Source organism: Micromys minutus (genome assembly GCF_963924665.1).
Source record: "Micromys minutus genome assembly, chromosome: 7".
Taxonomy (NCBI): Eukaryota; Metazoa; Chordata; class Mammalia; order Rodentia; family Muridae; genus Micromys; species Micromys minutus.
This window is the reverse complement of record NC_137976.1, coordinates 40914762-40940091: the sequence shown is the minus strand read 5'-3', so window position 1 is coordinate 40940091 and position 25330 is coordinate 40914762.

Below are 25330 nucleotides of genomic sequence, written 5' to 3'. Positions count from 1 at the left end.
GTATATATCTTATTAGTGAGTTTTTTGAAAATTTATGTTATAGGTATAAATCTTCAATGACAGCCAAGCAAATATGTCTTTTATAAAGCTAAATAATCCCACTTCAATAGGCCTTGAAATGCAATATAGTTTGTAGAGGAATAAGAAACCAGGAACATAGCTACATTGGCAAGAGACTACACCAAAATAGCTAATTTTGGATGACCTGGTTGAAATACAGACACGACACACACTTAATCTCTCTGGCTGGAATATAGACATGCTTTTAATGCATAGCTTTAAGGTAAAATTAATTTGTAGAAGGAAGATGTTATGTTGGAAAGTGATGTCTAATTGAAGAAAAGGCAAAGCGATGTTAATCCGGGAAAGATTTGACAAAATGATTCAAAGATATGAAATGCTCAACTCTCAGGAAAATATCATAGGAAAGAGAAAATCTTTTTAAGACCAGATCAAGAAGATAAAGAAGGTGAGATCCAGGTTGGTAAAAGATGGTAGTGCAGCCCATTAAAGAGTTTATTATTAAGTTCATGCAATTCAGTACAGGTCAACATAGGCAGTTGAAGCTACAAATATGAAGCAGCCAGAATATTCTTATGGATTGTCAGAGAGAGTTTGAGGCCAAGCAGAGCAATTCAGTGAGAAGCTGATTGGAGACAGAGTGAATCAGTGAACCTGGAGAGGAACTGAGAGAGAACAGCTGAGTTGAATCAGCCAGACTTTAGAAAGAACTATAAAGAGTGAAATCATTCAGAAGTAAGCTTGCAGGTGACAAGTACATCTGATGAATAAAAGTTAAAATTACAATAGCTGGAACATAAAATAAACTCTTGAAATTACCTAATACGAATATGTTCATGGACCTTAAAGGTAATGTTAATAAATTCTTTATTAATACCTATAGAACTACAAAGAACAGTGAAATAAAGTGTGAAAAACAGTGGATACAGAAAATGTGGTTCATTTACACAATGGAAAATTATTCAGCTTTTAAGAAAGAGGATAGCATGAGTTTTGTGGGCAAATGAATGAAACTAGAAAATATTATGATGATTAATGTAATACATGCCCAAAAGGACATACATGGTATGCACTCACTAATAAGTGGATATTACCAAAAAATACATAATATCAATGGATACAATCCACAGAACTCAAGAAAGTCAGCAAGCAGAAGAGGCCAAATGCTCTAGAACAAAAACAAGCAAATGCTGCACATGGAAGGATTAAAGGGCAGGTTCTAATCAAACTTAGAGCTGAAATTAACCAAGTAGAAACAAAAAGATCTATGTAAAAAATAAACAAAACCAGGAATTGGTTCTTTGAGAAAATCAATGAGATAGATAAACCATTTTCCAGACTAACTATAGGGCACAGAATCAGTAGACAAATTAACAAAATCAGAAGTGAAAAGAGAGACATAAAAACAGAAACTGAGGGAATTCAAGAAATCATCAGATCATACTACAAAAGTCTATACTCAACAAAACTAGAAATAGACAATTTTCTAGACAGATACCAGGAGCCAAAATTAAATCAGGATCAGATAAATCATCTAAACAGTCCCATGACACCTAAAGAAATAGGAGCAGCCATAAAAAGCCTTCTAACTAAAAAAATTCCCAGTATGAGATGGGTTTAGTGCAGAATTCTATCAGACCTTCATAGAAGACCTAATACTGTCCCAACACTTCCATAAAATAGAAACAAAAGCAAAAGGACCCAATTCCTTCTATGAAGCCACAATTATGCTCATACCCAAACCACACAAAGACCCAACAAAGAAAGAAAATTTCAGGCCAATTTCCCTTATGACTATCAGTGCAATAATACTCAATAAAATTCCAGGGATGCAGGGATAGTTCAAAATAAGGAAATTCATCAACATAATTCAGTATATAAACATACTCTAAAAATACCCCACATAATCATGTTAAAATTAGATGCTGAGAAAGCATTTGACAAAATTCAACACCTTTTCATAATAAAAGACTTGGAAAGGTCAGGAATACAAGGCCCATACCCAAACATAGTAGCAGTAATATACAGCAAAACAGTACACAAAATCAAACTAAATGGAGCAATCCCAATAAATTCAGGGACTAGACAAGGATTCCTACTCGCCCCTACCTATGCATTATGATACTGGAAGTCCTGGACAGAGCAATTAGACAGTAAAAAGGAGTGAAAGGGATACAAATTGAAAGGAAAATGTCAAAATATGATAGTATACCTAAGTGACCTCAAAATTTCCAACAAAGAACTCTTACAACTGATAAACAACTTCAGCAAAGTGGCTGGATATAAAATTAACTCAAACATATTAGTAGTCTTCCTCTACTCGAAGGATAAACATGCTGAGATGGAAGTTAGAAAAATAATAACCTTCACAATAGTCACAAACAATATGAAATACCATGGTATGACCCTAACTAAGCCAGTGAAAGACCTGTATGACAAGAATATCAAGGCTTTGAAGAAGGTAATTGAAGAAGATCTTAAAAGACAGAAACATCTCCCATGCTTATAGACAAGAAGGATCAATATAGTAAAAAAATATCCATTTTGCTGAAAGCAAGCTACAGATTCAATACAATCCTGACCAAAATTCCAACTCAATTCTTCATAGATATAGAAAGAGCAATTTGCCAAATCATTTGGAATAACAAAGAACCCAGGAGAGCAAAAACTATTCTCAACAAAAACCAAAAACCAAAACCAAAACACAAACAAAAACAAACCAACAGAAAAACTTTTGGGGAAATCACCATCCCTGACCTCATGATATATTATAGAGCAATAGTTACACAAAGTGCATGATATTGGTACAGATAAAAGAAGGTAGATAAATTGAATAGAATTGAAGACCCAGAAATCAAGCCACATAAATAAGGACCTTGTTGAAACATCTTTTGGATATATGCCCAGGAGTGTTATAGCTGGATCCTCAGGTAGTGCTATGTCCAATTATCTGAGAAAACTTCAGATTGATTTCCAAGGTGGTTGTATGAGCTTGCAATCCTTCATTATAATCATAGAATCCTTATTTATAATAGCCAGAACCTGGAAAGAATCCTGATGTCCTTCAACAAAATATTGGATAGAGAAATTGTGGTACATTTACACAATGCAGTACATCAGCTCTTAAAAATAAGGAATTCATGAAATTCTTATGCAAATGAATAGATCTAGAAAATATCATCCTGATTGAGGTATCTCAATCACAATAAACACATGCTGTATGCAGTCACTAGTAAGTGGATATCATTAACTCAAAAACTAGGATTACCTAAGATACAATTCACAGACCACATGAAGCTCAAGAAGAGGACCCAAAGTGGAGATGCTTCAGTCCTTCTTAGAATAGGGAACAAATACATTTTTATGAGGAAATGTGGAGACAAAGTTTGAAGCAAAGACTAAAGCAAAGACTGTCGTATGTACTCCATGAGATAGATCCCATCCAGAACAATGCTGGGGTGTCCAAGAACCTAGGGTCTGATGGGGTAGAGTACTATATACTATTATTCTGCTAAAGAATCTTAGCCATTAAGATTCCTAATGATACTCTGCTATATTTATAGATCATCAGAGAAGTTCCCTTTTGCAGTAGATAAGAAAAAGACAGATCCAAATTCACATAATGTGAAAAAAAATGAGATCTTGTTCTCTTATTCCTAAATAAGATGTCTCCTTCAAATCTCTTCCCTCAGGTATAAGTGAGCTCTGCAAAAGCTGAGACAGAAAGATTGGAATAGCCAGAAGGGATGGAGACATGGAAATAAGGCCTTCAAAATAGCCAGAACAATACACATATGAACCCACACAGTGTTGAGAATGCTCAAGATGGGGTCCTTGCACCAAGGGAAGAATTGAAAACAAATCTCCACCTTTAAGCCAGAAGCTATCTCCAATTGATGGTCCCTTGCAAATGAAAAAAAAAAAAAGTTCAAACCAATGAACTTCACTGAAATGTCAAACTACTCTTCAGGGTAAGCGGCATGCTACAAGCTGCTTACAGAAAAATGAAGTCAATAACATCTTGGTAAGTTCCTTGTCTGATAATTCTTTCCTGAGTACTTTTGAATTATAACTTAGTTGCATTTGTATTTAATCCTTTTTCTCAGCAAATAATAGTGTCACTGAGTCTACCTGTTTCTTTTGTTGTTTCTGTGGCTCTTTTTCTTTTTTCTTTTGTTTGTTTTTGTTTGTTTTGTCCTCATCCAATTCATCTTTCTTTTATTTTATTTTATAGTTATTCTTCAGATCCTTTTTTGTTTATAATGGGAACCAGAAAGTATGTGGATACACATGGGAGGGCAAGTTGAGTGGATCTCATAGGAGGTGGGGAGAAGGAAAACCCTAATCGGAATATATTGTATGAGTAAAATACATCTATTTTCAATAAAACATAGAAACAACAGAAAGAGGTGCCACTGTATAATTAATAAGGCACTGAAAGGACAAAAGAAATTATAACCGTGTGTTCAATAATTATATGATGCAATAATTCATTTAAGAGAGCTATCATATACATTAAAAATACCACTTCTAGAACCAATGTTAACATATCTTGAAATTATGCTCTAATTTAAAAAATATAATTATTACCAGAACTATTCAATAAAGCAAAACTGCCATAAAGGAAAAAATTATTAAAATATAGAAAAAGAAAAGATGCTCTCATTTCATTTTCATTTGCATTATTTGAGAGTAAATGTAAGTTAAAATATTAAAATCACACTTAGAATTAAGTCTAAAGGCTATACAAAAGGTAACATAATCTCAAATTTGTCTCTGAAAAACAATTAAAACAGAAAGTTAAAGCCAATATACTTAAAATAATAACATTGTGTGTTTTTTGTAATTTTCTTTACATTTAAAATTATTATAAGTTTAAAATTGTGAACTTTAATTGACTTTTTAAAAATACAACTTTTGAAAAATAAATGTATTCAATTTCTTCATTAATTGAGTGTTTGATATAGCCTTTCAAGAAAATGGAAAACTCCCCCAGAGACTGAAATAAACTGTAGCAAAAGGAATGCACGTTATCACTTAGGAAATTAAGGGGCATGTCACTCTTGCCAAGAAATAAAACTCTGGTTCCAGGAAGTCTAAGAATGTGAGTGCTGATATGTACTCCACTAAGGGTTATTCAGAGAGACATTTCCAAAGGGTGTGTTCTAAATATATGCTTTATCAACACAGTTTTAAAAACATTTTCTATATAAATTAATATTTTAAGGACTTAAAATACCTTTACTGAGAACAGAAGCATTAAATTTCAAACAATGGAAAAAGTTTAGAAATGGGAAAAAAATGCTTACAGGAGGTAGATTATGTGAGAGACTTGGGAGAAAGAGAGAACTGGGAGGGGAAAAGGGGGGCAGGATCAGGTATGGGAAGAGAGAGGAATGATATATATAGGGTCAGAAAATTGAACAAAAATGCTTAGAAATGGGGGATAGGCAACTGGGGGTAGTCACCAGAAAGTTCCAGAAGCCAGGAAAGGAAAAGACTCCCAGGACCCAAAAGGGATGACATTAGTGGAAATACCCTGCAGAGGGCACTCTACAGGAAGAACCTGTAGAGACCATGTCCAGAATTTAAGCAAGACCCCAGATTGGGGGATGGGGCTACCTACTCATCTACAAATATGGAGACAAAATGTGGAGCAGAGACTGAAGGAAAGACCATCCAGAGACTGCCACATCTGGGGATCCACCCCATACTGAGACACAAAACTCAGACACTATTGCTGATTTGGCTGTCTCCTGAGAGGCTTACCAGACCCTGACAAATACAGTTGTGGATGTTAGGAGCCAATCATTGGACATAGCATGAGGACCTCAATGGAGGAGGTAGGGGAAGCCTGGAGGAGCTGAAAGGGACTGCAAACCTATAGGAATAACAACAATATCAACCAAGCAGATACTTCAGAGCTTCCAGGTACTAACCCATCAACCAAAAAGTATACATGGAGGGACCCATGGCACCAGCCACATAAGTAGCAGAGGATGGACTTACCTGCCATCAATGGAAAGAAAAGAAAAGCACATGAGAATAAATCCAACAAAGATTCAAACTATCCAGTGTTGGCTGTTAGCCTTTGTAATTCTGTAAGAACAGGAGAAAATGAGAGTGATTTCAAACACACACAGTATTTCTTATGTTCTCTGTTTGCAGGGTGATCCAGGTTGAGTGATGAAGACTCCTTCACCAGTTGAATTGCTTTCCAGGATAAGAGCTCAGACAGCAGTGGTCATATATGCTGATTCCTTTTTGCCCCAATCCTGCTGATCCAGCATGACCTCTCTCAAGTAGAAGTATTGTCCAAAGTGTCACATTTCAGTCACAATATTGCATTAGGAAAGGCCACTTCATATTGTTCTGCTGTCTTAGAGAAATAAGTGATCACATTAAATTTCTTTCAGCATTACAAGAAGACCCATGCTATTTTTAGTAAAAGAATAAAGCTGGAAATGAATAGCAGCCCTATAGCTTTTCTGTGTTCAAATTCCATATGCCTATGTACATATAAGTATTCATGATAGCAAACTGAATATACTTAGAACATCTATTTTAAAAAGTTACACTTCCACAGTAAATTTTAATCATGGATATGTTGTTGTTTAAATATATACAAAATTACTTTTGAGTTCATAATTTAATTATAGAATCCCCTTTAGTATTTTTTAACTAATTTTAAATTGATTATTGGTGAATTTCTCATTATGAGCCCCAATCACACTAATTTCCCAGTCCTCCCAGGTTTTCTCTCTATGCTTGTGATGTCCCAAACAAAGAAAATAGGAATGAGGAGGAGGAGGAGAAAGGAAAAGAAGGAGAAATAAGAAAGTCCAAATTATATATATATATATATATATATATATATATATATATATATATATATATATATTCACTGTAGTTTGGTCAAACTCCCAGTGATTAGTTCTTTAGAGAAAATTGAGTACTGACTCAACACCTGCAAGAAGCCATCTATTGTGGGAAGTTATTCTTCAATGTATTAATCAATTTGTAATTTCTTCAATAGCTTTCTACTTAATCAGTTACTTGATTTTTTCTGAGGTAGGCCAAGTTTGTCTGTGAAGAATCCTAGGTCATTCTTTCTCAATTATGAGTCTGCAGTCATTGAAGCCACAACAAACATAGAAACTCTGCATGTTACTCTCCACAAACTTCAACAAGGTTTCTGGTGACAGCATGGTCCAAGGACATAAACACAGCTCTCTGCCATAGCAAGGTCCACTGTCACCATCATATCTCTCAGTTGCAGCACAGGCAAAGGACATAAACATGGCACTATCTGTAACATGACAATGAACTTCAAAATGACCTTTCACCACAACATGAACATGGTCGCTGATGGCATATCAACATGTCCCTGTTTTTATATGTACATAATCACACTTGCAATTTAAAAGTTAAGCTCGAATCATAATTTCCAATTCTTTTTTAAACTTCCTTATCTTCTTTGGCTTAACAATAGAGAACAACAATCTTTCTAAGCATCTGCATATTTTCCAACTCTTATAAGAATTTAATTACTATCAGTTTTATCCATTTGATTTGTATTTTAATGTGTGGAGGAAGTAAAATAGTCACATACAAATTCTTGCATGTGGGATGAGTATTTAAGACAGAATTATATAGGGTAATACCAAGGTTTAAAGAGAAAACTATTCCTCTGATAATAAGGTACGGACCAGAAATGCAGACCATTGCCTCTGATGATGTAGCTACAGAATATCCTAGAAATAAATAATACCATTAAAATGGTATAAGTTTTCAAAGAGAAAGGTGACATTTCACTTCTGGGTTCACAGTTGCGTGCATGTAGTTGTGAAAGGTGAAGGCTTTACTCACAATGAGAGTGCCATGATACGCAGGTACATACAGCCATGCTGAGGCTGCCAGTGAATTGCCACACACCATATACACGCATTCTGCATTTCGTGAATGATATATTTGAAATAACATTTACATTTAATAGCTTCCACTCAATGTCCCATTCAGAGTTCTTTCTCCTTGATGCTACAGATAAAAATAAAATATTATAACAAATTTATTCTCTTAGTTGCACAGATGATTACTTTGTGAAAATAAGTTATTAGATAATAATTTAATAAATAATAAAGAGAAATTTATTATTTTACTTTTATTTTTATTAATTAATTTGGTTCTTTCATACTTTAATAATGTAAAATAATTTTTAATTATAACTAAGATTTCTGTCTTAGGGTTTTACTGCTATGAACAGACACCATGACCAAGGAAAAGATTGTAAGGACATTTAGTTGGGGCTAGCTTACAGGTTCAGAATTTTAGTCCATTATCACCAAGGCAGAGACATGATTACATCCAGGCAGCAATGGTACATAAGGAGCTGAGTGTTTTTCCATCTTCATCTGAAGTCTGGTAGCAGAATACTGGTTCCTAAGCAGCTAAGACAAGGGTATTTAGCCCACACCCACAAGGCCACACCTACTTCTTCAAGGCCACACCTCCCAACAGTGCCACTCCCTAGACCAAACAAATACAAATCATCACATTTCATACCCTAGTCCCCATAGCCTTTTTCAAACACACGAGTCTAGTGAGTCTGTATTTAGCCATAGCATAATTTCAAAATGTACAGCTTCCTAAGTTCCCATACTCTATACTATTATCAACAATGTCAAAAGTCCAAAGTTAAAAGTACCATCCAATCAGTTAATTGTAATCCCTGAATCAAGATAGGAAACCAGATGGGCAAACTCTAAACTCTACAATTCCATGTCTGATGTCAAAGCAGCTGTCAGATCTCCAGCTCCTTTTTCCTCTTAATTGACAGCAACAAACTTATTTCCTTGGGCTGGTTCCACTACTTGTTAGAGGCATTCCTCAAGAGATATCCCATAGCTCTGGTATCTCAAAATTTTTGGGGTATCCCAGGCAACTACAATATTACAGCTTCTTATTTCAATGTCTGGCATCCATATTGATCTTCTGGGCTCCTCCTAAGGTCTGGTGACACTTTTTAGCTCTGCCATCTGTAGCACTCTAAACTCAGGTTGATCCACTCCACTGCTGCTGTTCTTGACTCCACTGCTGCTGCTTGTTCATGGTACTGGCATCTTCAATACACTGGCGTCCTCTGCTATAACTAGGCTTCACCAATAACCTTGAATAGGCTCTCTTTATGGTACCAAATTTAAAATCCATTTCATGACCCTTCCAGTCCTGTGACGTTAACAACAACGGAGCTTGAACATTCACCAATGGCATTTCATGGGATATCACAGTGGAGAAGCTCAGCTGTTCTACATAAAAATTCATGCCGTCAAAACCAGTACCACTTGGGAAATTCTTGCAAATACAGTGGCAACACAATGCAGGGCATTGTCTATCCCTGAAACACAGTTTCTTTGTGCTCTCAGAAAACACTTTCCAGAAGATTTCACCTCAGTGATTCTGGTCTCTTCTTCATCCCCACTAGTTTCTTATCTCCAGGTAACCAGAATCAATTGTCCCAGTAGTCTTCTATTCTTGACTATAAAGCCAGAGCCTCATGGCCAAAACTGCCCTGTTCTGCTGCTTTCTGGGGCTGGAACTTGGCCCTGTTATTCTGTTACCAAATTTCTGTTTTTCCCCTCCCTCACTGCCCAAACATGGCTACCATTTCCTCTAACAAATTCCATGACTACATTTAAGTCATTTTTTTTTTATCGATTATCCATTGAGTTTAATGAGACATGTAGTATGGCATTATTACTTGTATGGGCTAATAAATAGCTGTAAAAAGGTAGAAATTATAAGATTAGTATCTTATCTATCTAATAATTGCCATTAGATATGTATTATGTTTCTTAGATGACATGTTACATATTAAAATATAAGTTCTATTACTGCTGAAATAAAGTCTTTCAGACAATATCAGAGTTTTAAGAATCTGACACTTGATAGAATATTCTAAAAGAAGGAGTAACGTGTATGCAAGCTTTCTTGTATCTTTTATTTAAAATGAACAAATTACCAGAAATTCAGTGTTATTCCATTCAGAATTCCTTTGTCAATCCAAAAAAAAAAATGTGATCAAAGGATGTTTTACTCAAACTAGAACTGGAGCCCTTCATGCCTTTCTCATAGGAACTAGAAGGCAGGCCAACAGTGTTCTGTTCAATATCACGTTCTATCAACTAACTTATCAAACATAGCAGATGCTAAAACTACAAGGGCAACATCATCATTAATTACGAAGTGCACACCCCAGGCTCTTGGAATTAAAACTTGCAGTGTCAAGAATTGGCTTATGGGACACTCAGCCACTATTTATGAATGCTGCATTCTTTGAAACTAAAACAAAGGCGGAAATGAACATTGGTCCTGTAGAAATAAATCAGCCATATCACAGATTACTTTCCCACTCACACAGGAAGGAAAATCTTGAAAAATATGAAAATCAGAGACTACAAATTGAGAACAGTCACTGCTGGCTTAAGGCTTCACTACTTCAAAAATAAAAAGTGCCTAAAATTTAAGAAAGTAAGGACCTTAAAAATGTTCAGAGGTGTCTTTCATGCTGCTACTATTTGCCGAGAATTGACTAAATAATATAAATTACATGAGGTGTTAAAAATACAATCAGGAAAAAATATTGATAAAATTAAATAAAATATGTCCAGTAATTAAGACTCACCATAGCATAAATGATAAAACAAAAAACATTGAAGGCATATTTTACCTACAATATGAACAGTGTGATCTTCCTAATTTTTTTCTTTTATGTTTTATCTCTTAGACTAGTGGTGAAGAGGAGAAAGATAATTTTAAAAATTAAGAAATAAGGCCAGGAACATGACTGAGTAATAAAGGGCCTTGTCACTATTGTAGATATCACAAATCTGATGCTAGAACCCATACAATAGGAGAGAACTGGTTACTACAAGTTTTTCTTTGACCTCCACACATATACTGCAGCACATCTCCCACACAGTAACTGAACACCAACATTAAGTAAAAAAGAAATCATTATTCACTAAATGATAGTTTAAAAGAACCATACATTGGCCAGAATAAAGGGACTCCTGAGCAAGAAGGAGTGATTTTGACAAATATAACAACAAAAAGATGAATTTATAATCATGGAGTTAGTGTTTCCTGAAAATGGAATAGGCTATCCCTACCTGACTTTGCTAAATATCAGACAAAATCATATACCTGAAGGAGTATGATTCTAAGATTACGATCATAGCAAACAAATACAACGTCTACCTTACACAGATATGATTAGATAATATTTTTCAGGGACTCAAAATGATGTTGAATAGGAGTGTAATGCAGTCTCCCTTACGACATGAAGCAGCCATTTAATTTAAGGGTGCAATTAGAGACTCTGCTTTCTTTCCATAATTATTAGGAGGAAAGTGATGCTTAGAGGCTGCAAATGAATTCACAGAAGCATAAGTATAATTCACTTCAAAGACATCACTAACTGCTTAATGGAACTGAGAAATGATTGAAGCATCTTCGACAAAGGACAATATCAGGGTTTGTCTTTCAAAGGGTTACTATTCTGTGGAAAAGGCAAATTTAGAGACAGTTCTGAGTAAGATGTCGAAAAATCAAGGTAAAAATGTGGTAGCCGTGGGCCAGCAATTCAACAGGTATATTAGAAATAGAACTTATATTTACAGAAGTCAAGATAGAAGGATTCAAAGGTGGACACGGTGAGTAATTTCCAGGTTGTATGCACACAACACAGAGTATAACAAAATACTCATTTAAAAATAGAGTTGAGATGTAAATTTTGGTAAAATAATGAAAATATTTTGATGCCTAGTTAAAAATGTGCCTCAATTAACAAGTATACATATATTTGTTTTTAAATTTAGAGTGTTAAAGAAGATAACATCCTCCATAGACTAGATACAATCCCACACTATTCCGATTTGCTAGGTCTACTGTGCTTACATGGTGTATTTTTCAATCATGTGTGTCTCAACTATAGAAGCTGCTTCTGTCCAACAATATTCCATGTACAAAACCCATTTTATTTCTCTTTTTTGAAATTTGTGTGCAGTCTGTGAGAAATTTATTAATTGATCTTTAAATTTTTCTAAATTATAACATGAAAACTTTTGCTGCTCAACATTATTGCTATGATAAATATAGCAAACTGGCTCACTTATTTTTGACTACTCTTTCTTAATCCCTCATAAGATGATTTCCTTTCTGATATTTAGGGAATACCTAAAAACCTATAAGGTAGATCACCCCATGACCTACCCTCAGCTTTTGATTTTGAATGCTCTTTGATATGCAAACTACATAAATATTTTAAAGTCAGAGAGTAACATATACTGAGGAAGGAAGATGCTCAAATATCAATAAATTAATAAGTGCTGTCACAAAGTTACTGCATTGATTTGACTCTGAAGCTTGGGTTGGGCTTCCACCATTATTCTAGAAATAAAGCAAGTGTGATTTATCATTAAGATGACTTAGAGTGTACTCTTTTCCTTCTCATTTATGATGCAGTGATTCTACACAAACTTAATGCTTGCTGAATTATATATGTCTATTCATCTCATCTTCCTGTTTTATCTGACAGGAGGATGGTTCAATCATAACACATTAGCTTGAAATAAAGTGGCCATATGTTCCTCAGCCTACCTGATATAAACAACTCTCAACACTATCTTACATGATATTTTTACATATATTCTCCATCTGTTAGATGAACAAAGTTCAAGGAGTATGCAGCAATATATATCCTGGGTGAAAGTCAGGTTATTCATCTAACACATTGGGTAATGTAAATCTTGTCTATCTTATGTATTAAAAGGCTGGAAGTAAAATAAACTGGGCCCCAGAGCCTCACAAAACAGATACACTTATGAGATTTCTGATTCCATTTTCTCAAGACTCTTGAATATTCTAGCAACAGCTTTTTGTGTCTTTTCTTCAAAGATCAAGTGCATTGTATCATAATGAAAATGGAAGAATTCATGATGGTCATAACTATTTATAGATCTTCAATCATTTGATTCAATGCGTCCATGTTTTTGGTTTATGCATTTGTGAATATGGTATGAGTTCATGAGGTTTATATGTCATTTATATTCATTGTCATGCACTTAACATAGGGTCCTTAGTACCTCATATTTTATAATTTACTAGTTTTTAGAAGTGTGAGAAAAAAATTATCTTCAGAAAGTTTCAAAGCTTTGTACTTAAGGGCTTCTTCATTGTGAGTTTTGTGTACAACCATATTAAGTTCATTTGAAGTATACATCAAGTGTAAAAATATTTGAATTTATGTCTTGATTTGATGCCCTCAGGTTATATAATCAAGAGACGCTGTAGATGCCTTAGTTATTTTAATGCTTTCCTTGTGTTCAGAGATAATCTCAGCTAAACATGATCTATTTCCCATGTGTGTGTTTTATTGTCACTTCAATTTTTAAACCCCTTATCAATAATTACAGTATCTCAATTTCCTAAATATGCAAGCATTTTTATCTCTCCTTTAGTTTTATTTCCCTAGGTAAACTATGTGTTCTGTTTTTATATATTATACCAATTGCACTGAAGTATAACACACATGATTTTTTAGAAAATCCAAGGAGTACACTGTGACTCATTTATGAATGCATTGCCTGTGAGATGATTAGAAGAATTGATTTTTGAGACATATCTATCACCTGTATCCATTTGTCTGAATGTGGTGAGACTATAGTGTAGAATCACTATGTGGCAGACTGGAGAGGGTAGAACACTAAAATTCTCAGATGAAAAATTACACGTGGGTTTGTAGTATGGGATACATTGGAATTCTCAGCCCTAAATGTGAGTTCCCCTTAATTCCTTCCCTCAGGTACTCAAGGAATCCTGTGGAATGTGTCATAGATTTAAGTGTCAGAGAAGATACAGAACAGCAAGATAATAAGTATTTTTAAATCAACATGATCGAAGGTCATATGACCTCACAGAGACTGAGGCAGCATGCACAGGGCCCACACAGGTTTCCAATGAGAGATTTGCTGTGTTATATACATGAAGGGTTTGAGTCTAGCATTCTCATATGATCCATGAGAGTTGGAATGACTTAGTTTCTAATTCTCATGCCTCTTCTTGGGCTCCCTTTATTCTCTTGTCTGATTCTAGAGTGAAATTTTTATTTGTTTTATTCTATGGTATGCTATTTTGTTTTCTTTTATTATCATTATACTTCAGATGTATATTTACTCCTAATGAGTTATGTAAAGTGAATATATCCATATGTGAGGGTATTTAGGATGAACTGAGAAAAGTAGAAGGAAGAGAAAGTGTAATCAATATATATATATGTAAGAAAATATATATTGTCAATAAAAATGAACAACTAAATTAAAGGAATATTTAAAATGTACTTTATTAGTAAACTAGAAAGGTACAATACATTGTTATTAACTATCATCTCCATAAGAAAGTCAGACATACAGAAATTTTCATTGTATACTGTGAATATGTATCTTTGGGCCAACAGCGAATCAACCTATTGCCTTCACTTGGTCCCTAAATGTCATTCTTCTACTGCATAGTTCCACTATATTGTATTCTATATGTCTTTTATTATTGTTACTGCAGATTAATATTCAAGTCTTAATTCTCAGGAGCAAGACATTGGGAAAACTTAAAGAGATATGCATGTTTGAAAGTTAGAGAGAATATCTTCATTAATATTATAGTTTAATCATTCTGGAAGATTTCCCGTAATGTACACATATACTTGCAATAGACAATAATTATAATTTACACAGGACTCAGCTAAAAATAAAAAAGCCCTTTATGTTTTATGTTCTCTGAATCAGGACACATGCTTTTCTTAGGATCTGAAGTACTTTGGAGGTGTATATTTTCAGGAATTAGAGTCCCTCATTCTGAGATCTTAATAGGCAACTGAATGGGTTTTCAATAACTCTGCACATTTAGCATGTCTACATATTTCTTCTATATTAACACACTTGGATATCAAATAATTTGAGACGATATGTTTTCTAACCATAAAATCCTCTTGGAGCTTAGCTCTATTTTCAACTTTCAGTCCTATAACACTTCTCTGAATAGTCAAGAAATCCACTGAAAAAGGAATGTTCGATAAGTTTAAGGTTTAGGATCTTTAACTTCATCATCCCCACACAATCAATCTATACTTGTAAAATTAAATTTCAGTGATTGAGTATACTACCTCATTTTAGCTTACCTTGGAACATTATTAGGTTTATTTATGTTACTTAATGTGTATGTTTGTCTGTCCACATAGCATGCATGCACTGCCCACAGATATAAGAAAAGTGTTAGCTATTCTGTAACTAAGTTAGGGTTTTACTGCTGTGAACAGACAACATGACCAAGGCAAGTTTTATGAATGACAAAATTTAATTGAGCTGATTTAAAGTTTAAGAGTTTCAGTCCATCATAAACAAGGTGGGAGCATGGCAGCATCCAGACAGGCATGATGCAGGCAGAGCTGAGAGTTCTGAAACTTCCTCTAAAGTATGCTAGAGAAAGACTGACTTCTATGTAACTAGGATATTAAAGCCCAAGTCTACAGTGACACACCAACTCTAAGAAGGCCACACCTTCCAACAGTGCCACTCCCTGGACCATGCATATACAAACCAACATACCCTGGGATATAAATTACAGATTAGAATCAGATGGAACAGTACGTAACTCATTTTTTTGAGGCTACAATAACCCTCATTCCTTAACCAAACAAAGACACTACAAGGAAAGAGAACTTCAGACCAATCTCACTTATGAAAATTGATGCAAAAATACTCAACAAAATCCTTGCAAACCGAATCCAAGAACACATAAAAATCATCATTCACCATGATCAGTTAGGCTTCATTCCTGGGATGAACTGAACGGATGGTTTAATATATGAAATCCATCAATGTAATCCATCATATAAACAAACTCAAAGAAAAAACCACATGGACATCTTACTAGATGCTGAGAAAGCATTTGATAAAATTCAATGACAGTTCATGTTAAAAATCTTGGAAAGAAAAAGAATACAAATCCTATACCTAAACATAATAAAAGCAATACACAGCAAAGCAACAGCCAACATCAATATCATGGTGGGAATCTTGAAGCAATCCCACTAAAATCTTGGACTCCACAAGGCTGCCCAATCTCCCCCTACCTATTCAACATAGTAATGGAAGTCCTGGCCAGAGCAATTAGACAGCAAAAGGAAATCAAAGAGATACAAATTGGAAAGGAAGAAGTAAAAACATCACTATTTGCAGATGACATGATACTGTACATAAGCGACCCCAAAAATACCAGAAGAGAACTCCTACAGTTGATATAAAGTTCAGCAAAGTGGCTGGATATAAAATTAACTCAAACAAATCAGTAGCCTTCCTATATTCTAAGAACAAACATGTGGAAAAAGAAATTAAAGAAAAGAACCTTTCACAATAGTCACAAAAACTATGAAATACTTTGGTGTGACTCTAAGTATGTGAATGAACTGTATGACAAGAACTTCAAACCTCTAAAGAAGGAAATTGAGGAAGATCTCAGAAAATGGAAAGATCTCCCATGCTCATGGATTGGAAAAATCAACATTTTAAAAATGGCAATCTTACCAAAAACAATCTACAGATTCAATGCAATCCCCATCAAAATTTCAACTTAGTTCTTCATTGAGTTGGACAGAGCAATGTGCAATTTCATCTGAAATAACAAAAGAACTAGAATAGAAAAATCCATCCTCAACAACAAGAAAACATCTGTAGGAATCACTATCCCTGACCTCAAACTATATTACAAGGCAATTATGCTAAAATCTTCATGGTACTGGTATAAAAATAGGCATGTGGATAAATGGAATAGAATAGAAGATCCAGAAATGAGCCCACACATATATGGTCACCTGATTTTTGACAAAGGAGCTGTTAACATTCAATGAAAAAAAGGACAGCCTATTCAACAAATTGTGTTGGTCCAACTGCAGAAGAATGAAATTAGACCCTTTCTTATCTTCTTCTACAAAGCTCAAGTGTAAGTGGATCAAAGATCTCCACTTTAAACCAGGTATACTGAAACTATTAGATGAGAAAGTAGAGAAAACTTTAGAACACATAGACACAGGAGAAAATTTCCTGAACAGAACAACAATGGTTCTGGCTCTAAGGTAAAAGATTGACAAATGGGACTTAATGAGATTGCAAAGTTTCTGGAAGGCTAAGGATATTGTCAAGAAAAAAAAAATGACAGCCAACAGAGTGGTAAAGATCTTTACTAACCCCACATCAGATAGAGGCCTAATATCCAAGATATAAAAAGAAATCAAAAATCCAGACGCCAGAGAATCAAATGACCCTATTAAAAAATAGGGTACAGAGCTAAACAAAAAGTTCTCAATTAAGAAATATCGAATGGCTGAGAAACATCTAAGGAAGTGCTCAACATCCTTAGCCATCAGGGAAATGCAAATCAATACAACCCTGAGATTCCACCTCACACCAGTCAGATTGGCCTAGATCTAAAACTCAGATGACAGCAGATGCTGGCGAGGATGTGGAGAAAAAGGCACACTTCTCTACTGTTGGTGGGGTTGTAAACTGATACAACCACTCCTAAAATCAGTCTGGTGATTCTTCAGAAAAGTTGAAATAGTACTACCTGAAGACCCAGCTATTCCACTTCTGGGCATATACTCTAGAGACACTTTAATATATATCAAAGATACATGCACCACAATGTTCATAGCAACTCTATTTATAATAGCCAGAAGCTGGAAAGAACCCAGATGTCCTTCAGTAGATGAATGGATACAAAAATTGTGGTACATATCCACAATGGAGTCCTACTCAGCTATCAGAAACAATGACTTAACAAAATTCTTAAGAAAATGGATGCATCCTGAGAATATCATCCTGAGTGAGATAACCCAGTCACGAAAGAACAGACATAATATGCAGTTACTGAAAATGGGATACTAACCCTGAACACCCCAGAAACAACTCACTGACTATATGAAGTTCAAATAAAAAAAAAAAAAAAAAAACATTATGCTCAATCCTTACACACCAAATAAACTTTGACTAATTCTGGGTTACATCCTGTTTTGCATCTACTTTATGCTCATTGTAACTATTAAGACCTTAATGCACACTATCAAACCTTTGAAAAATAAAAGCCAAGCATTGACAAAAATGTATTCGTATACTTTATGCTTAAATGCTTAAAATTTGTACATTTATCTTTGTTTTTTAAAATAAAGTAGTTCAAAGAAAGCAATAAATAAATAAATTAAATAAATAAATAAATAAATAAATAAATAACAGATAACTCTAAGCATCTCTGTGGGTCTTGAAGTTTTAGCTTTTCCTTCTATCTCTGCTCTATTTTTTTGTCCTCTCATTTCTATTAGACAGGAACAATTCTAGGTGAAAGTTTTTGAAAGGAAGTAAGGAGAAAACTCATCCATCCACTGGGGGCCCTGACTATCTACTAGATACAGTCTTTTCAGGTTTCACCTCCCCACTGTTGGGCATTTCATCTAAGGTCATACCCATTGAATCAAGAGAGCCTCTCCTAACTCAGGACACAGTAATTTTCTGGAGTTTCCTGGTCCCACACTCGCTACCCTCACAGCTGCATATTTCCATTAAATCTGGCCTTCTGAGTTGTTTTCCTGCCTTTCCCAATATCTGGTCCTCCCTTTCTTCTCTATTCCCCTCCCCTCTCCTACACAAACACTCCCTCCCACTTCCTCCCATGATTAATTTAATGCAGCTTTTCTGTAGGATTATAGCATCCTCACTTTGGCCTTACTTTTAACTTCTTAGGATCTGTGAGTTGTATTATGGATATTTTGTTCTTTTGGATAATATCCACTTACCAGTGATTCCATACAGCAAATGTCCTTAGGTTGTGTGTTAACTCATTCAGGATGATATTTTCTAGATCCATCTATTTGCTGTAAAATTAATCATGTCATTGTTCAAATGAACCACATTTTCTGTATCCATTCTTCAGTTGAGGAACATCTCAGTTATTTCCAGCTCTGGCTATGACAAACAAAGCTGCTATGAACATACTGGAATACATGTCCTTGTAGTATACTGGAGCTTCTTTCTTGTATATGCCCAGGATTAGTCAATCTGGGTTGTCAGATAAAACTATTTCCAATTTTCTGGGAAACCACCAGATTGATTGCCAGAGTGGTTGTACCAGTATATAATCTTACAAGCACTGAAGGAATGTTCCATTTTCTCCACGTTCTTAGTAGCATTTTCTGTCACTAGATTTCAATTTCATAGGCAGACAAAACAGAAAAAAAAATATAATTATCTATTGGTGCATCACTTAATTTTTATGTAAAGTTCATATATTGTGGATTAATTCAAACACAATTAAATAATAAAAGCTTTTATATTAGGGCCCACTGAGAAAATGACTGGAAATGAATAGATTGTTCTAAATGCAACATGTTATTTTTTGTTTTATATTTTAGATATGAAATATTGTCTACAATATTGATTTTACCAGTAAAAGTCTTACATCTTTTTACATAATTCTAGTTGAATTAAACCTAAGTGCTAATTTTGAAGGATTTATTTATTTATTATATATAAATACACTGTAGCTGTTTTCATGCACACCCCAAGATGGCATTGGATCACATTACAGATGGTTGTGATCCACCATGTGGATTTAAACTCATGACCTTTGTAAAAGCAGTCAGTACTCTTAATCACTAAGCCATTTATCTAGCCTTTTTATTGTAGTAACAATTTCATTTTTAATTTTTTTACTGGATACCTTCTGTATTTACATTAAAAATGTTATTGTCTTTCCCCCATTTCTATCTGCCCTTCCCATCCACTTGTTTCCATGAAGGTCCTTCCTCTCCCAATCACCCTCTCTTCCTCAGAGTCTTGGCATTCCCCTACACTGGGAAAATCCACCTTCATTTTAACAAAAGTGTTTTCTCCCACTGAGGCCAGAGTACTCTATCCTCTGTTACATATGCAACTGTAGCCATGAGTCTCTCTATATGTGCTCATTGGTTTGTGTTTTAATCCCTAGAAGTTCTAAGGTTTTGTCTGATAATGTTCTTCCCATGCCTTTAAGCTCCTTTTCTCTAGTTCCTTCATAGGGGATCCCATGTTCAGCCTTATAGTTAGCTATAAGAACTCTCAAGTATATCAGTATGACTCTGGCAGAGCCTCTGAGGAGACATCCATATCTAGCTCCTGCCAGTAAGTACTTGGCATCAGCAATAGTGCTTGGGTTTGGTGGCTGCATATGTGGTGGATCCTCAGGTGAGGCCGTCTCTGTAGATCTTTTCTTCAATTCCTGTTCTTCTATTTGTCCCTGTATTTTCTCCCATGTGTGCTTTATTCTCCCTTCTAAGAAGGACTAAGGTAACCACATTCTGCCCTTCTTTCATCTTGATCTTCATAGAATAACACTTTCCATTTTATAAAAAAAATTAAAAAAAATAAAAAGAACATTTTCTGTCAATAAAAGCTTTTATGAGGCATTCCTATAACCTTCATTAAAGTTCCATCTGTGATTTTCTAAGAAAAAGAAGTGAACATCTCTATATGGAAGTGTACTCTACAAAACCCTAGGTACTCTCTTTCCACATGTGGGCACATGTGGACTCACCACATTCTGTAAACAGACTTTAACGTTCATTTCATTTACTGGAAGCAAGACAATTTTCTTGCAGCATTTGAAATCACTTCTAACAGAACATCTTTACCTCACATGTACTTTCCTGTGTGAAAGGCACATTTCCTTATTGGATGTGTGCTAACAAAGCTGTACGGTTGCTCTCATGGCTACAGAGAGCCTGGAAATAGACAATGATGAGTCTTAAGTATTAAGTACATGAGTTTCTGTTTTAAGGATCTTTGCCCCTGTCTGAAGGAAGACAACAGTCCCAATGAGTCAGCACGCCAATTCTTCTGCATATCATTTATGAGATGGAGACATTTTTGTTTACCAAGTGCTCTGACATGCATAGACCAAGTCAGTTTTAGAATAATTATTGCTGTACTAATTAAATTATTCAGAAGTATGTATGAAAATTTTAATTTATTTGAGGAGAAACTAGCTGATTGTTAGAAGTTCATTAGTCTGGTAATTAAATTCATGAAGAAATCTCACTGTCTTCAAGCTAGATTCTCTACAGATAGGCATTTATTTAGAGAAGGGACTAATTTATTTTACTTTGTTTTAACTATGTAAATGATAATTTCTAAACCCAGTTATAGAACAACAAAGTAGCTCTGCAATACCGAGTCTACCTCTTGAGCTATGAGCAGGCAACATCACAGAAGTGAATTAGCCAATTTTTCTGATTTGATATCTAGGTCACGTGTGGCTAGTACTATGTCAACTTGAAACATAAAATAGACTTATCTAAGGAAGAGAAACTCAATTGAAGAAATATTATGAAAGAGTCAGGCTATAAGGAATTAATTAGTGATTGACAGAAAAGGAGCCAGCCCATTTTTGGGAGGGACCATCCTTGGGCTGGTGGTCCTTGGTTCTGCAAGAAAAAAGGCTGGGAAAGCCATGAGGTGCAAGTCTGTATGCAGAACTCCTTCATGGCATCTTTATCAGTTCCAGCCTCCAGGTTATTTTCCTAAATTCTTTCAATGATAAACAACAATATGCAAGTATTAGCCAAATAAAACATTTTCTACACAACTGTGTTTTATTTGACATAGTGTGTTGTTTCAGCCATAGACACACTTACTAGACAGTTAAACTATGATAATAATAGTATTAACAATAATATAACCCAATAATTAATAATATTAATGACCAATTTTGTTGATTTACACATGTGCTATTGTTTGTTTGTTTGTGTATGGGGGTATGTATCTGAGAGAGAGAGAGAGAGTGAAAGAGAGATAGAGAGAGAAAGAGACATAGAGAGACACAGAGAGACAGAGAGAGACACAGAGACAGAATATATTATTAATATTAAAATGTTTTATATTTGAGTCTGAGCTCAACCCTGAGAGACTCTATTACATGTTAGCATTGGAATATACTCCATAACTTTGAAGGAAATTATTTTGAAACTAGATTTCTGTTGGGAGTTGGTGAGCATTTGTGGTAAGTCTATGTGAGTGCAGGCTCACATGGAAGTTTCTCAGGGCCACAGAGGCAGGAGGTCAGGGGACAAAGAATGGAGAGTTTGAATATTAAGTCAAAGAACAAATGCTTTCAGCCCTCATTGACTCTGTCACAGGAGATTCACAGTTTTACTATGCTGATGTATATGTTAATCTATCCACATTTTCTAAAGAAGAAAACCTCTACTTAGCTACACATTCAACTTAATCGCTTTTTGTTTCTTAGTCACAAAATTGAAGTATCTTAGATGTTAGTTTGGATTTCACAAGGGATATAACAGCAAAAGGTAAGATTTGACAAATTTAGGACAATAATTTTCTTCTCTACCTTCTCTTCCCTAAAAAATATAAGAAATAAGTTGAATTGGTTACATCTAAAATTATACACCAATATTTCTGATCTGGATGTATAAAGAAACTACCAGACAAAAGAAATAAAAATGAACAGTGTCTTCTATGTGTCCCTTACAATGCTACATTCTTCATTGGATAAAAGAAAAAAGAACAAATTGTCATATTGGAGATTCTATAAATTTAAGAAATACTTGGATTTATGTACTTTACACATTATTCTGCTTATATATCTGTCCTTGGCGAGGATGCAGAGAAAGAGCAACACTTCTCCACTGTTGGTGGGGTTGTAAACTGGTACAACCACTCTGGAAATCAGTCTGGCAGTTCCTCAGAAAATTAGACATAGTATTACCTAATGAACCAGTTATTCCACTTCTGGGCATGTGCCCCAGAGACACTCCAATATACAACAAAGGTACATGCACCAAAATGTTCATAGCAGCCCTATTTATAATAGCCAGAAGCTGGAAAGAACCCAGATGTCCTTCGGTAGATTAATGGGTACAAAAATTGTGGCATATTTACACAATATTGTACTACTCCATATCAGAAACAACGATCTTATGAAATTCCTAAGAAAATGGATGCATCTAGAGAATATCATCCTGAGTGAGATAACCCACTCACAAAAGAAAAGACATAATATGTAGTCACTGATAATTGGATACTAACCCCAGAAAGTTCTGAGCACTCCAGAAACAACTTACAGACTATATGAAGTTTAAGAATAACAAAGGCCAAAAAAAGAGAAAAATCTTTATGTTTAATTATTACACACCAAGAAAACTTTGACTATTTCCAAATTACATCTTGTTTTGCATATACTTTATGATCATTGTAACTACTAAGATTTTAATGCATACTATCAAACCTTTAAAAAAATCAAGAATTGACCAAAATGTATTCATATACTTTTATGCAAAAATGCTTTTATTTATTTTTTTTTTGCAAAAATGCTTTTAAAGTCTGTACATTTATCTCTTTTTTTCTTTTTATATAGGGATTTTACTCATTTTGTGGTTGTACAATACTTTTTATCTGAAGTAATATTTTATAGCTTATTTTTTATCTGTTTTTTAAAATAAAATTTTTTAATTAAAAAAAATAAGTTTTTTGGAAGGAAGTCCTTAAATATGTAATATTACTTGAAACAACTGAGATTTTAGAAACGCCATAATAATCAAAGTAGTGAAGATGAAATGACTGGCCGAGTACATCCATTTTTGTTTCTGTTACAGGTATACCAAGAACAGGGTGACTTATGAGCTGTCACTTGACTTTGAAGTTTGCCATTTTTATATTCTGCATTACAAACTTCTTCTGCCTTCAGTCTTCTGTGAAAAGTCACACTGAGAGTTCTCTAAAATCTGTGTTTGTTTGAAAGATGCAACCTAAAGAAGAAAAAGCAAGATGTGACCATGTAATCAAAAAAAATAAATAAATAAAAATAGAGTGTACTTAACAGCCAGTTCAGTCTATTTTAAAACACTATAGTCTTTCTTCCCAGTTTTCTATTTCCAGATGTTAATATAGAAAATATGAAGTACATATGGATCTCCTACTTGATGTGTGTATATATGCTTGTTCCTGTTTAGGGAGTTTGCATGTGTGTGTGTGTGTCTGTGTGTGTGTGTGTTTTACATGAGCCTGATGTCTGTTATTACCTGAGAAGTACTTTGCTTTTACTTAAGAGATCTCTATTAATATACACAATTATTAAGTCACTTTATATTTGAGGGTTAATTTAATTTAATAACTATCCTAACCTCTCAGTGTATTTTGGAAGGGGCTTCTGTAATAATTATAATTAAGTCATGATTATCAATACAAAGATGTTGGTGCTCATAGGAATTACAGGTTTAACTTACTAATCTTGAAATAATTTCTTGGCTCATCTAGCTCCACCTGAAAATAGACCTTATATATAACTGAGGATCATCTCAGATATCCATTTACTTTGTACCCCTATTCGCTCATAAAAAATAATATTTTAACTCCTAAATCAGCTTCCAGTCATAAGCTTAGTTTCATTATTCCATTTCTATGACAATAAATACATATTACCTAGTCATTTCATGGGAATGCTGGTATATGCTGTAATTTAGAATAGTCATTTATTTAACTCTAAACACTGCTCTTTCAAGACATTACGTACACAGTAAAAATACTGTGGTGAAAATACTGTCATGGTAAGATTGCTTGCTCTCCATGACAATATACAGGCTTTGACTAGCAGATAACAATCCTGTTAAGTTTATTAGGATAAATATAGTTACATTTATCGATAGAGAAATCACTACAAGTTTCTATTTACTACAGTTAGAAACTTGTTATGAGAAATATGTACCACGAAAGTAGATATAATATTTATCTGTGGGAAAAACAGGAACCAACCAGAGGTTGGAGAGATACAAGAGGTCGAGACACAATAGCAGAAAAAGATTAGAACATAGTGCAAAGGCATATAAATTGAAATGCCATAGTAAAACTGTCTTATATTAATATAAATAGTGGATGGAAAAGTAACACAGGAAAACTGAGTTCTGTATTTAGTATATCAATTATTTCAGAGATTTTCTAATTAACATTCCCAACATTAAAAAAAGATTTATTTTAATATTCTGAATAAAATGGAGATATGTTTAATAGAGAAAGTTTTATGCTATTTTTTAATTAAAAATTCATTTCTCTCTTTTGCATCTATATGTTTGGGCATGTGTATGCACAACCTATGGAACACCTGTGGATGCTAGAGTGTGTTATCTCTGAGCAAAATGTGCATTCTAAGAATATAACTTAGG